Source organism: Chlorocebus sabaeus, chromosome 6 (assembly GCF_047675955.1).
Source record: "Chlorocebus sabaeus isolate Y175 chromosome 6, mChlSab1.0.hap1, whole genome shotgun sequence".
NCBI classification, from domain to species: Eukaryota; Metazoa; Chordata; class Mammalia; order Primates; family Cercopithecidae; genus Chlorocebus; species Chlorocebus sabaeus.
The window spans coordinates 43,888,511-43,901,835 of record NC_132909.1 but is presented as its reverse complement, the minus strand read 5'-3'; the positions used below and the strand labels follow the sequence as shown (position 1 = coordinate 43,901,835).

Here is a 13,325-nt window from a genome sequence, read left to right as displayed (position 1 = left end):
TGAGGTTCCAGGTGGATATGAATTTGGGGGGATGTTATTCAACCCCTATACTTTCTGAGCCAGTATTTCCAACAGGACATTATTAAGGGAAATGCTTGTTCAGGTGCCTCTGTTACTTCAGGAAGAATAGGCCAGTGGGGTCAGACACGTACCTCAGCCCCTCCAGATGGCTCATGTTGGCAGCTTCGCTTACTAACCTGTCTCCCTTGGAAGGTGGAGGCATCTAGATGGTCTAAGCCAGCAAGGACCTGGACTAGTGAATGCATAACGTCTTTTTTTTTTTTTAGTACAGGGTCTCACTTTGTTGCTCAGGCTGGAGTGCAGTGGCAAGACCACAGCTCACTGCCACCTCGAATTCCTGGGCTCAAGTGATCCTCCTGCCTCAGCCTCCCAAGTAGCTGGGACTATAGGCACGCACCACCATGCCCGGCTAACTTTTAATTTTTTTGTAGAGACAGGGTCTCTCCATCCTTCCCAGGCTGGTCTCAAACCCCTGGGTTCAAGCCATCCTCCTGCCTCAGCCTCCCAAAGTGCTGGGATTAGAGGTGTGAGCCACCGCGCCCAGCTCCACGTGTGTACGTCTTAATTTTGCTTTCTGGGCTGTGAGCTCGGTCCTGTGATTATCTCCTGTTGATACCCAGTCTCAGAAGGATGGCACAGACACACATCAGACCAGCACTCAGTGATTGGAGTACCATATTGGTCAGTCTTGAGGAGAGGCTAGGGTGCTACGGTCTGATCTTCAGGGGGCCAGGGAGATTTTCAGGAAGCTCTGGGAGATCTGAAGTTAGTGAGGAATTAACCATATGGCAGAGCCAAGGGCTAGCAGAAAGCAAAATTAGGGCTGGCGCAGTGGCTCACACCTGTAATCCCAGCACTTTGGGAGGCCAAGGTGGGTGGATCACCTGAGGTCAGGAGTTCGAGACCACCCTGGCCAACATGGTGAAACCTGTCTCTACTAAAAATATAAAAATTAGCCAGTTGTGGTGGCAGGCGCCTGTAATCCCAGCTACTCAGGAGGCTGAGGCAGGAGAATCACTTGAACCTGGGAGGCGGAGGTTGCAGTGAGCCGAGATTGCACCACTGCACTCCAGTCTAGGCGACAAAGCAAGAATCTGTCTCAAAAAAAAAAAAAAAAAAAAAAACTAAAAATATAAAAATAAAGGAATGTTCTTTGACGAGCAGCCGGACAAGTCATCTAAGTTTTGTTTCACATTGTAGGAAGATTAACCTGTGGGGGGATGTTCAGCCTGGCATGGGGCAACCCAGGATGAATAAGGGTCTTCAGGTGATGAGATTGGGCAAATGGGATCTTGCTGTGTTGCCCAGGCTGATCTCCAATTCCTGGGCTCAGACTGTCCTCCCACCCCAGCCTCCCAAAGTGCTGGCTGGGATTACAGGTGTGAGCCACCGTGCCTGGCGAATATGTACTTCAATCACCGATCATGGGGAAGCCAAGTGTCAATGTCTTAAGCATGCTCAGTAGGCCATGGCCGTATTAAATGGGATTTGCCCCAGCCCCATCTGATTCCTTATTAGGGAGAACGATACTTACCAACACTTGTCACCCACTTGAGTGGCACTATCCTGTGAAGATGGTGACAGATGAGGAAATCAAGGAATGGGGAGGTTTATTTTTTACTTTGGATTTGTTGTTTGTTTGTTTTTTCAGAGTCTCACTGTATTGCCCAGGCTGGAGTGCAGTGGCCTGATCTTGGCTCACTGCAGCCTCCGTCTCCCGGGCTCAAGTGATTCTCGTGCCTCACCTCCTAAGTAGCTGAGATTACAGGCACCTGCCACCACGCCCAGCTAATTTTTGTATTTAGCCAGGCGTGGAGACAGGGTTTCGCCATGTTGGCCAGGCTGGTCTCAAACTCCTGGCCTCAAGTGATCTGCTGCCTTGGCCTCCCAAAATGCTGGGATTACAGGCATAAGCCACCTCACTCAGCCGAAAATTTTTTTTAGAGACAGGATCTTGTTCTGTTGCCCAGGCTGGAGTGCAGTGGTGTGATCACAGTGTATGCAGCCTCGACCTCCTGGGTTCAAGTGATCCTTCCACCTCAACCTCCCGAGTAGCTGAGACTATAAGTGTGCTCCACCATACCTGGCTAATTTGTTTATTTTATAGAGACAGGGCCTCACTGTGTCACCCAGACTGGAGTGCAGTGGTGGGATCATAGCTCACTGCAGCCTTGAACTCCCAGCCTCAAGTGGTCCTCCTGCCTCGGCCTCCTAAAGTGCTGAGATTACAGTTGTGACCCACTGTATGTGGCCTATGTGGAAGTTTAGTGACACATCCAGTGTGTCACATGCTAGACCCCATCTTCCCACAATACAGTGTGGGGTGGCAGGGAGCTTGTGCACGCTGCTATGTGGCCATGAGGAAGAGAATGGTTGAAGGGGTGTATTCTTGCTGCTGTGGGAGGGATGGCTGAAGAGCAGGAGGATGGTACAGCAATAGGTAAAAGCACCTGTCTGCAGGTGTTATGTTTCTGCTTCCTTGCTGGGCATGGACACTGAGTGTGATGCAGACCCTTGCCTTCTAGGGATCCCCACCTTCCAGGGACCGCCAGCCTGGTTGCGGGGAAGCAAGTGGAGAGTGGCCCCTCAAGTGCAGTAGAGAACTACAGACTGCTCAGTGCAGGGCACAGCAGTTCACTCTGGGGGCAGCAAGGCCACGACATTTAGGAGCTTTGAAGGATGCAGAGAAATTTGCCGGGATCGGAGACTGCGGCCAAAGCAAAACTTGGCATGTCCAAGGAATTAATTCACTTATCCAGCAAATAGTTGTTGAAGGCCAACCAAGTGTGGATTGCTGTGCCAGGTTCTGTGTGGTAAGAACATAGGATTTTTTTTTTTTTTTTTTTTTTTTTTTTGAGATGAGGTATTTCACTGTCACCCAGGCTGGAGTGCAGTGGCATGATCTCGGCTCACTGCAACCTCTGTCTCCTAGGTTCAAGCAATTCTTCTGCCCTCGCCTCCAGAATAGCTGGAATTACAGGTGTGCATCACCATGCTGGCTAATTTTTGTATTTTTAGTAGAGATGGGGTTTCACCATGTTGGCCAGGATAGTCTTGAACTCCCGACCTTAAATGATCCACCTGCCTTAGCCTCCCAAACTGCTGGGATTATCGGCGTCAGCCACTGCGCCCAGCTAATTTTTGTATTTTTGTAGAGACAGGGTTTTACCATGTTGCCCAGGCTGGTCTTGAACTCGTGGCCTCAAGTGATCCGCCCACCTTGGCCTCCCAAAGTACTGGGATTACAGGCATGGGCCACCAGGCCTGACCAAACACAGGGCTTTTGAGGTGAGGTCAGTTACTGAAGTAGACCCTCTTGGTGGAGGGATGTGAGTACCATTCAATACCTTGGATTGTTTTAGATCATGTCTAACAGCCTTTGGTGACAGATGTGGGTAGCACTGTCTGCAAGGACAGAGGACAGCAATTGATCATAGAATTTCCTGGATCTTTCAGGGTGTTTAACCCACAGAGACCGCAAAAGGGTTGCTGTTACCAAAGATTGTCTGAAAGGCACACAGGAGCGAATGCAGCAGGAAGAAACTCCCCATTTGTGAGGCAGTCTGTGGGGTCAGGGTTAACAGGGAGCAGCCATTATGTAAGATGTGCCCGGATCCCTTAGGCAGAGTTAATGCCTATTAACTAGAAAAGAAAACAGCCTTTATCAAAGACTGGCAGATAGGATGTTAATTGGCTTCCGTTTACTGAGAGATTACAGGATTCATTTCACGGCTGCTTATAATAAACTCCATCCACAGAGAAACTGTCCCCACCCCCCAACGTTTGTACAAACATTTCCTGAGTCCCAAGAGGTGGAGCTGGCAGTTGTATGGTGGTCCCCACAAGGTAACAGCATAAATGGTGGGCCTGTCTTATGGCTGGTCGGGAAGCTATGAGACAGGCTCAAGGGAATCAGGCACACGTGCATATGAGTGTGTGTGTGTAAGAGTGCATGTGAGAGTCTGAGTATGCGTGTGTGTGTGTGAGTGTATGTGTGAACGAGTGTATGTGTGTGTATGTGTGAATGTGTGAGTGCATATGAGTGTGAGTATGCGTGTGTGTGTGTGTTAGTGTATGTGTGAGCAAGTGTGTGTGTATGTGTGAGTGTGTGTGTATTAGGATAACCCATGCACATGGAGCTTATAGGATGCTTTAACAGTGCTGTGGCTCACACCTGTAATCCCAGCACTTTGGGAGGCAGAGGCAGGTCAATTGCTTGAGGCCAGGAGTTTGAGACCAGCCTGGGCAGTATAGCAAGACCCCGTCTCTACTAAAAATAATTTTAAAATTAGCCGGTCATGATAGTGTACACTCATAGTCCTAACTACTCAGAGGCTAAGGTGGGAAGATCACTTGAGCCCAAAAGATGGAGGCTGCAGTGAGCTATGATCTTACCACTGCATGTCAACCTGGGTGACAGAGTGAGACCCTGTCTCAAAAAAACAAGTAGCTTGTCCTCCCCTCTCCCAAGCAACTGCCAGCTTGCTTGGAACCAGTGTTCCCATTGCTCTGGAGGTTCTGTGCCGGAGCTGGTGTGTGATCGTGAGTTATCGAAGATCCCATGCTCCAGGTTCACGTTTCCTGAATAATGCTGTTTAGTAAGTCATTTCCCACATCATCCCCCCATGCCCCGCTGAGCTTTGTTTTTTGTTTGATGAACGGAAAGACTTCATGAACAGAAACAACATGGGAAAAGATACACATACTTATTATTATTTATTTGGGGCTGGCCCCCCGTGCCTGGCCGCTGGTTGTCACCCTTGTGGGGACACCTGAATCCCAGTTCAGAAAGCTCTGGCGTTCTAGGTACTCACGAAAAGTACCTAGAGTCAATGTGGCAAGGCTGGGTCTCCTAGAGCCACAGGACACTGTCATCTGTGGTTGTAAATACTGTGTGGTGCTGGGGGAGTATGAGGTACCTACCCCAGCACAGCATACGAGTCAGGACTCTGGCAGGTGCAGGTGACAGAAACCCATCCTATGCTGACTGAACCGGAAAGGGTGCTTCCTGGGCTCCATGACAGCAAAGTCTGTGTGCTTTTGGCACCACTGGCTTCCAGATCACCCTAGCCTGCAGGTATCCTCCTCCGCCTCCTGGCCTTGCTCTGCCCCCTAACTCTGTGTCAACTCTGCCCAACCTCACACCCTACTGGCTTCCCCTCCCCTGAAGAAAGAGTACTTCTCCGGCCTGATGGTTCCCTTAAAAGTCCCAGGTCTTGGTCTTTAGGGGCAGCATGCTGAACCTAGGGGAGTATGAAGTCTCATTACCTGACTGTGGTCACCTGGGTCACCCTGGTGTCAAGCGGAGGATCAGCCCCAATTCCTCCATAGTGACAGGGAGCAGAGCGAGTGGTTTCCCAGAATGCTGTCCTCAGAAGGGACAGTCACTGTGAGTGTGGACCAACTGTAGAGCTTCAGTGCCTCCTCCAGGCTTTCGTCACTGCTAAGATCATCAACAGGTATTCTCGGCCAGGCGCCGTGGCTCACACCTGTAATCCCAGCACTTTGGGAGGCCGAAGCAGATGGATACCTTGAGGTCAGGAGTTTGAGACCAGCCTGCCCAACATGGCGAAATGCTGTCTCTACTAAAAACAAATACAAAAATTGGCCAGATGTGGTGGTGTATGCCTGTAATCCCAGCTACCCGAGAGGCTAAGGCACGAGAATCACTTGAACCCAGGAGGCAGAGGTTGCTGTGAGCCGAGATCATGCTACTGTACTCCAGCCTGGGCAATACAGCGAGACTCCGCCTCAAAAAACAAAACAAAACAGGTGTTCTCCACAGGTGGGAGGAAAGTAGGAAAGAGCAAGCTGAACACGTCCACCCACAAAGCCCATCCATTCAAGTCCCCTGGGAATTACAAATTGCTTGCCTGCCCCACTCCTAGACTTGGCGTCCATTGGCCTAGAAGCGGGTGTGGCAGAGGTGTTTCGTTTGCACTGTTTAAACATTTTAAATTGAGGCATAGCTTATATAGAGTAAAGCACATAAATCCTAAGTGTATATATAGCTCAGTGAATTTTTACATATATATTCATCCTTGGAACCAGATCAAGACAGTTTTCAAGCCCGCAGCTGGCTCCTTCCTGCCCCCTCCCTGATATACCCCTGAGAGGTAACCAGTATTCTAATCTTTATCACCATAGATGTGTTTCGTACTGACATTTCTTAAAAATTGTGGTAGTCTGGGCACAATGGCTCATGTCTGTAATTCCAGCACTTTGGGAGGCAGAGGCTGGAGGATGGCTTGAGCTCAGGAGTTCAAGACCAGCCTGGGCAACATAGTAAGACCCCGTCTCTATAAAAAATTTAAAATTTAGCTGGGCATGGTGGCCCACACCTGTAGCCCCAGCTACTCAGGAGGCTGAGGTAGGAGGATCATTTGAGCCAGGGAGTTGGAGGCTGCAGTGAGCCACAATCGTGCCACTGCACTCCAGCCTGGGTGGCAGAGCGTGACCCTATCTCAAAAATAAATAAATAAATAAAAATGTGGTAAAATACACAGTACTTAAAAATGACATTTTTAATTGTTCAGTTCAGTGGCATTAAGTACATTCGCACTGTTGTGCAACCATCATCACCATCCGTCTCCACAACTCTTCCATCTTACACAACTGAAACTGTCCCTATTAAACAGTAACTCTCTGTTCCCCCGCTCCCAGCCCCTGGCACCTACCATTCTGCTTTCTGTCTCTATGAATGTGATGACTCTAGGTACCTCATAGAAGTGGATTCGTACAGTATTTGTCTTTTTGTGACTGACTCATTTCACTCAGCATGACATCCCCAGGGTCCATCCGTGTGGCGGCAGGTATCAACATTTGGATGTGTACAAAACATTTTGTTTACTGAGCTTAACTGTTACACAGACAGAATCATTCAGTATGCAGCTGGGCACAATGGCTCAACCTGTAATCCCAGCACTTTGGGAGGCCAAGGTGGGCAGATCACCTGAGGCCAGGAGTTCGAGACCAGCCTGGCCAACATGGTGAAACCCCATCTTTACTAAATACAAAAAATTAGCTGGGTGTGGTGATACACGCCTGTAATCCAGCTACTCGGGAGGCTGAGGCACGAGAATCGCTTGAACCTGGGAGGTGGAGGTTGCAGTGAGCTAAGATCGCACCATTGCACTCCAGCCTGGGCAACAGAGTGAGACTCTGACTCAAAAAAAAGAATCATTCAGTATGCAACCTTTTGTGTCTGGCTTCTGCCTCTTCACTGGTGTGTGTGTGAGATACATCTGTGTTGTCATGTGTAGCAGCAGTTTGGTGTGTTACACAGTGTCCCATCATGGGATATACCACATCCGTGTTCCCATTCTCCTGTGGGTGGTCTTTGGGGTTGTGTCCATAGAGTGTGCTCATCATTGCCATGATATGCTGCTGGGCAGGTCTTCACAGCTCCCAGGGCTGTATATGGGGAGACTGGAGGGAGAGGCCTCTATGGCTGGTGTGGCTTGTAGGAATCTTGGCTGCACTGGGCAGAAGCAGGGGTCTGGAGGCGGGAGACCCAGCCGGCATTGGGCAGTGGTGGTACTTTTTGTCTTCCTACAAGCACAGCCTGCAAAGGCCCACTTGCATTCAGCATGAACGTGCACGGGCCTGACACAGCCTTAGCCTGTTTGTTTCCCTGGTCAGCCTGAGCTCACTCCAGCCTTGGGTTCTTCCTTCTTGCTGTTCTCCCTCCCTGGTGTACTCCTTCCCTTCCAGATCCCAGGACAGACTCCTTTCCCCCACCCCCTGTCCCTCCTCTCACACAGACACTGTGCACATGGTCATCCCTGTGTGGGTCATTTGCAGTACCGACTGAGCCCGCGAAGGTGTGCCTCTGCAGAGCATGTACGCAGCAAGCATGCAGTGCACGTACACAAAGGGAGTGACAAACGAATGTCCAGCAGCTAATCTGATTCCAAGTAACCCAGTAGGAAGGGAAAGATCCGTAAGAAAAGGGAGACCCAAGGTCATGAACATTGCCTGAGTCAGCCCAGGGTGTACCCAGGCTCCTACCACCATGTTATCCTGCCAGAGCAGAGAAGGGCCTCCCAGGGTCGGTGGGAACCTGGGCAGGTTTTTGTACGTGTGTCAAAATGCACATAACTTAAAAGTTACCATTGTGACCTTTTTTTTTTTTTTTTTTTTTTTTTTTTTTGATGAAGTCTTGCTCTTGTCCCCCAGGCTGGAGTGCAATGGTGCAATCTCGGCTCATTGTGAGCCTTTTAAAATGAACAGTTCAGGGGTATATAGTACAATCACAGCGCTGTGCAACCACTGCCTTCATCTGATTTCAGAACTTTTTTTTATTATTTATTTTTTTTAGACAGAGTCTTGCTGTGTCGCCCAGGCTGGAGTGCAATGGCATGATCTTGGCTCACTGCAACCTCTACCTCCCAGATTCAAGCGATTATCCTGCCTCAGCCTCCCGAGTAGCTGGGATTACAGGCACGCACCATCACACCCAGCTAATTTTTGTATTTTTAGTAGAGACAAGGTCTCACCATGTTAGCCAGGGTGGTCTTGAACTCATGACTTCAAGTGATCTGCCTGCTTCGGCCTCCCAAAGTGCTGGGATTATAGGTGTGAGCCACCACACCTGGCCAATTTCAGAACATTTTAATCATCCCCAAAAGGAAATCCCATCCCCATTAGCAGTCACTCCCCATTCCACAGCCCCCATCCCCTAGCAACCACCCATCTGGTTTCTGTCTCTATGGATTTGCCTGTTCTGGGCATTTCGTATCAATGGAACCTCACACTATGTGGCCTTTTGTGTCTGGCTTCTCTACTCAGTATTGTGTTTTTGAGGTTCATCTATGTTGTAGCATGGATCAGTGCTTCATTCCTTTTTATGGCTGACTAGTATTCCGTTGTGTGAACATTTCGTCTGTCCATTCATCTGTTGACGAGCAGTTGGGTTGCTTCCACTTTTTGGCTGTTGTGAATCTTAGTGCTAGGAGCATTCATGTACAAGTTTCATTGTTGTTGATATTGTTTCTATTGTGTTGGAGTCTCACTATGTTGCCCAGGCTGGTCTTGAACTCCTAGCCTCAAGCATCCTCCTGCTTTAGCCTCCCAAAGTGCTGGGATTATGGGTGTGAGCCACATGACCAGCCCCGTGCACAAGTTTTGTGATGACCCTTTGGTTCTGTGCCTGGGCGTTGAATTGCTGGGCCACAGTGGTATCTCCCTGTGTAACTTGTGAAGGAACCTCCAGGCTGATTTCCACAATGGCTGCCCCATCTAACATTCCCAGCCTACAAGGACACCAGTTTCTCCACTTGCTCACCTGGCAGGTTTTAGCCAGATGCTTGGCAGGTTGGGAGTCATTAGGAGAAGGCGTGTTCCGCATGTGTAGGCTTGCCAGCCAGCGCTGGGGTGAGATGGTGAGACCAGCTCTCAGATGAGGAGGCCGAGGTCCTGGGAGCTGGTACACCTGCCTGAGGTTCCTCATCTGGTGAAGAGCAGAGTGGGCTTGAACCTGTGACCCTGCCTTCAAGTTCACAAAGGGAAATGCTTCCTCAGCAGGTGACTGAGGGCGAAGGGTCACTGTTTGTGCCCCAGCAGTGACATTTTAGGGATAAGGACAGCACCACCCCCCACCCATTGGATCTATGAGTAAGGAGACAGAAAAGAAAGGAAGCAAGGGGAAGGGCCCTCACCCAGAAGGACAGCATCCTGTTCCTTCATTTGGACCAGGGTCAGGGACTCAGGGTTCTGCTGATGAAAGAGGTCCCTCCCAAACCAGGCGCAGTGGCTCACAGCAGTAATCCCAACACTTTGGGAGGCTGAGGTGGGAGGATTACTTGAGGCCAGGAGTTCGAGACTAGCCTGGGCAACATAGCAAGACCTCATCTCTACAAAAAAATTAAGAAATTAAGGCTGGGCGTGGTGGTGCATGCCTGTAATCCCAGCACTTTGGGAGGTCAAGGTGAGCAGATTGCATGAGCTTAGTTTGAGACCACCCTGGGGTACATGGTGAAACCCCGTCTCTATGAAAAATACAAAAATTAGCTGGGCTTGGTGGTAGACATCAGTGGTCCCAGCTACTCAGGAAGCTAAGGCAGGAGGGTCTCTTGAGCCCAGGAGATCAAAGCTGCAGTGACCTGAGATTGCGCTACTGCACTCCAGCCTGGGCAACAGAGAGAGACCCTATTTAAAAAAAAAAAAAAAAAAAGGAGGGAGGGAGGGAGGGAAATTGACCAGGCATGGTGGTGCACATGTGTAGTCCCAGCTACTCAGGAAGCTGAGGCAGGAGTTTGAGGAATCCCTTGAGTCCAGGAGTTTGAAGTTACAATGAGCTGATTATGCCATTGCACTCCTACCTGGGTGACAGAGCGAGACCCTGAAAAGAAAAGAGAGAGAGAGAGAAGAAAGAAAAGAAAGGAAGAAAGGAGGGAGGGAGGGAGGAAGGGAGGAACGGAGGAAGGGAGAAATGCTGTCCCCGCACACTTGTCATTGGGGCACATTTCTGCCAAGTGGCCCCGGGGGTGACTTTCCAGCACTGGACCTATAAGGAACCACAGGGACAACCAGTATGACCAGTCTGGCAGGGGGTGATGACAAGAGGAAGTGACACCCCAACAACAGAACCTGGAAACAAGCTGTTTCCAGTGCCAGTTGGCCGGTCTGTTTTTAAATAAACGGAAGCATATTTCATGTTTTTTCCTTATAGTGTCCCTGGCAGTGTCATGGGACACTCAGGTGGTACCACTAATTCTGACAACCTCTTCTGGCTTGGGAAGCCAAGGTGGGGGCTGATGGGTGTAAACCACCTGTCCCTTATAGTGACAAAGAGGAGAATGCCACTGAGGGTGGGGGTCATGGGAACCAGGGCTTCCTCCCACAACCCATCCAAGCCTCCCTGTCCCAGGAAATGACCTCACCACCTCCAGGTCTCAGGCAGAATCTGGACAGGCTCCTGAGGCGTCTGCCACCTCCCTCCACCAAAGCCTACCATCCAGGCCCCACGCTGTCACCTGAGTGGTCCCATGGTATCCTCTGGCTTCCCTCTCTCACTGTCCTTTTCGCTCCTTTAGCCGAGTGACCTCTGTCCTGGAGACCCACTCCCTCCCTCACTAGCCCCATGGCATTTTGTGGCTGGAATGTGGCTCTGCCATGCCTTGGACACTGCCCCTCAGGGAGGTCGACCTGATCACCTGGTCGCTGGTCGCAAGTCTGGGTACACATTGCCATGGGAGTGATCAGCCTCCTGGGACCACTCCCACCAGGGCTGGCAGCTCTAGTGACTGCTTATTTGACGTCATCCTGACGTCCACCTCCTGTCACTCCCCTGGCCACTAGGCCAGTTGGTCCTCTTCCCTTGTGACAGCCTGTGTCCACTTCCTGTTGCTGCCGTAACCACCACAGACGTGGAGGCGTAAAGCCACACGTTTGTCATCTTTAGGTTCTGGACATCAGGAGTCTAAACTGGGAGTGCAGGGCTGGGTTTCTTCTGGAGGCTCAAGAAGAGAATCTGTGTCTTTGCCTTTCCCAGCTTCTATCCCCTGGGACCTCTCCCTCCAACTCTAAAGCCAGCAGTGGAGCGCACTCACATCTCCTCCAACTCTCCTGCCTCTATCTTGGTTCTTTATGGTCCTTTTCCTTTTCCTTTCCTTTCCTGACAGAGTCTTGCTCCATCACCCAGGCTGGAGTGCAGTGGCGCAACCTCCATCTCCCGGGTTCAGGCAATTCTCATGCCTCAGCCACCCAAGTAGCTGGGGCTACAGGAATGTGCCACCACACCCAGCTAATTTTTGTATTTTTTGAAAGAGACAGGGTTTTGCCATGCCGACCAGGCTGGTCTCGATGCCTGACCTCAACTGATCCACCTTCCTTGGCCTCCCAAAATGCTGGAATTACAGGCATGAGCCACTGATCTTGGCCTTTTCTTTTTTTTTTTTTCGAGACAAAGTCTTGCTGCGTCACCCAGGCTGGGGTTCGGTGGTGTGATCACACCTCACTGCAGCCTCCAACTCCTGGGCTCAAGCCATCCTCCTATCTTGGCCTCCTACAGGTATGTGCCACCACGCCCAGCTAATATTTGTTGTTGTTGTTGTTGAGATGGAGTCTCCCTCTGTCACCCAGGCTAGAGTGTAGTGGGGCGATCTCGGCTCACTTGGTGCCACCACACCAAGCTAATTTTTTTTTGTATTTTTAGTAGAGGTGAGGTTTCACCAATTGGCCAGGCTGGTCATGAACTCTTGACCTCAGGTGATCCACCTGCCTCAGCCTCCCAAAGTGCTGGTATTGTAAGCGTGAGCCACTGCACTCGGCCACACCCAGCTAATTTTTAAATTTCTTGTACAAATGGGGTCTCACTGTGTTACCCAGGCTGGTCTCATCTGGCCCTCAAGCGATCTTCCCACCTCCCAAAGTGCTGAGATTACCAGGTGTGAGCCACTGCACCTGGCCTCTCCTGCATCCCGCTCATCGGGACCCTGGTGATTACACTGGGGCCATCCAGATAATCCAGGACAGTCTCCCCCATCTCAAGACCCTTAACTTCATCACATCTAAAAAGTCCCTTTTGTCATGTAAGATCACATATTCTTGGTGTCTAGGGTTTAGGATACAGACATCTTTGAGTGCCATCACTGAGCCCAATGCAGCCCATTATGGTGGTCCTTAAGGTTCCCCTTTCCAGGGAAATCATCCCAAATGTCAGGACAAGAGGGTTTCAGGACCTCCAACCTTGGCTTTCTGGCCTCCTGCCCCCGCCCTGCCCAGCAGCATCATTCAACCTTTTCTGGGGCTCCTCTTACCTCAAGGGCGAAGGCGTGAATTGGCAAACCCTTGGCACTCACTGCACAGGCACCAAGCCAGGCCAGCACAGTGAACGAGTGTTGTGGAGGGAAGTCACAGGAGCAGTGAGGATGCAGAGCAGAGGTACAACCTGAGCAAGGGGCAGAGAGCCCCAGAAAAAGTGAAAGGGTACCTCACTCCTGCATACTCCACTGCCCCAGCATGCACCTCCCAGTCCCTGCACACACCATCCTGGACCCAACTGCCTCTAAATGCATCTCTGGGCCCTGCACACACCTGCCCGCACCCCACCACCCCAGCATGCCCCTGCAGGCACCTCCAGGGCCCTGCACACACCTGCCTACACCCCACCACCGCAGCATGCCCGGACCCTGCACATACCTGCCCGCACCCCACCACCACAGCATGCCCCTGCGGGCACCTCCAGGGTGCTGCACACACAATCTCCCACCCCGCATCCACCACAGGCCCCGCCTCCCCTCTACATCTGCATAGTCAGGATTGGGGCCCATAGGTAGAGGTCAGTGTCTCCAGCCACCTGA

The 13,325-nt window shown here is 50.9% G+C and overlaps 1 protein-coding gene across 2 annotated transcripts in view; it reads left to right on the top strand.

The window, feature by feature from the left end:
- The window catches only part of SLC25A42 (solute carrier family 25 member 42), a 49,019-nt gene that overhangs the window by 6,985 nt on the left and 28,709 nt on the right, over positions 1-13,325 (top strand). Inside the window, exon 2 of one of the 2 annotated variants that reach the window (XM_073016780.1) lies at positions 11,927-12,034. The exons of the other annotated variant lie outside the window; for it this stretch is intronic. The gene's annotated coding sequence lies outside the window, so the exon portion shown is untranslated. The remainder of the gene's footprint in view (positions 1-11,926; positions 12,035-13,325) is intronic. 2 annotated transcript variants of the gene reach the window in all.